Here is a 1,929-nt window from a genome sequence, read left to right as displayed (position 1 = left end):
TGTGGCTATATTTTGGCAAAAAAATTCAATTTTTTTTGTAGACAGTGGGTGAAAAAAGCTACATTTTACATTTATTTTGATATATACAGGGTGTTCACAAAAAGCGTAGCCAGAAGAATTTTATGTTTTTTTATTTAATGAAACCTATATATTTGATTCTGCGTCAAAATTTAAACAACTTGATGTATTACATGTTATATTTAATCAAGAAGTTTTTGAATAAGAGACAGTTTGAAATCGACTTTTTGTAACTTTAAGAGGCTTGATAACTATTCGTTATATTATAAAATAATTTTCACATTCTCATCTTAATTTTTTAAGATCAACATACATTTTTAACTACATTAATTGTCAATTTTTTTTTTAATACATCTTAAAAAGTTAAGATAGGAATGTAAAAATCATTTTATCCTGTAACAAGTAGTTACAGCTTTGTAGCCTCTGAAAGTTGAAAAAAAAACAAATTTTAGCTGTCTCTAATTTAACAACTACTTGATTAAAGTATGACATGCATGACATCAAATTTCTTTTCGAAAAGAACGAAGAATCTAGAAGAAGGGGAAGAAAAATCAAATAAGACATAAGGCCTTCTATTTAAAAAAATATATATACATTTCTACTGCCACGCCTTTTGTGCACACACAGAGTGTGCACAAAGTCAAAACAATTTTAAAATTCGACTCCTTGTACACAAAAAAAAATTTTTGTTTGCTCAAAAATACAGCCACAATGGTCGAAGAGAGTACTAAATGGAGTGTGTCCATTTAGTACTCTTTTATGTATAAATTTAAATGTCCAGTGTTCAAGACAGTGGCAATTGATTTTTTACAGCTTGATTTTGATATAATCTGTACAAGCAAACACTGGCTATCTCAAGATGAAATTGCAGTTCTTAAGTTAAAAAACAGTTATCTTTCTTATTTTAGTAAAAGCTTATGGCATGAAGTGGCAATTTTTCTATGGGATTGTTTATTAAATCATTTTTTTCTTAGCAATCTAAATTTTCTAGATTGGGATTTTTAATGATTGCGAAGATATTTCAATGGAGGAGAAGATGAATCTATTGGTCCTTTTTCTTTAAAATAACATCAATGCATTCTTTCCTACTATTGAAATGAGAAACAAAAATTGAACAATAAATTGAGAGATAAAAGGGAGCTATTAAGTCTTGTCTCAGAAGTTGCTGGCCAAGCAATATGTCTTGTTGGCATCTCTTTAGTAGCAAACAATTTGGATTTAGATATATAAAATCAATAACAATGACTATTGCCCAGTTTATTGAACTAGTAAATGAGGGTCTCAAAAGTACAGGCAATACACAGCTGCCATATTCTGTGATCTGAGTAAGGCATTCGATTATGTCTCCTTGAAGCTAAATTCTTATAAATTTTCATCTTCCAGCATTAAATTAATAAAATCCTACCTTAGCGACAGATCTTAAGCAGATGGTATCAATAGCATTCAATCTAAATTTTGTATACTACGGTTAAGTACGAATGAATCAAAATATCAAAAACTTTACATTTCAACTCGAAGTATAGATTTGAACTGTCTTAATGAACCAGTAAGGTTTTTTAGAAAGGAACTTTTGCTCTCCGTAATTTAACTGTAAATGTTTCTCCAGTTGTTGCAAAATCTGCATATTTCGCGTCTTCGAAATTTCTTATAAAATTCTTATATGGAGCCATGCATATTACAATGATTTGCATCTTGGCAATGCATGAAAATTACTAGAGTGTAAATGAATATTTAAACAATAGCTTTGATAATATTACCTGATCTCCAACATTTTGTAAAATTTATATGTATGTACCAATAATTTATATATAAATCTACAAAATTTTTTCTTTCCTATTTTGACCTGTGTAAGACTTTTGTTATGACACCAATAAATTTGTTTGTTCCCTTTTTAAAAGTAAATAAAAAAAA

This window comes from Anthonomus grandis, chromosome 6 (genome assembly GCF_022605725.1).
Source record: "Anthonomus grandis grandis chromosome 6, icAntGran1.3, whole genome shotgun sequence".
NCBI classification, from domain to species: domain Eukaryota; kingdom Metazoa; phylum Arthropoda; class Insecta; order Coleoptera; family Curculionidae; genus Anthonomus; species Anthonomus grandis.
Note: the sequence above shows the minus strand (reverse complement) of the source record.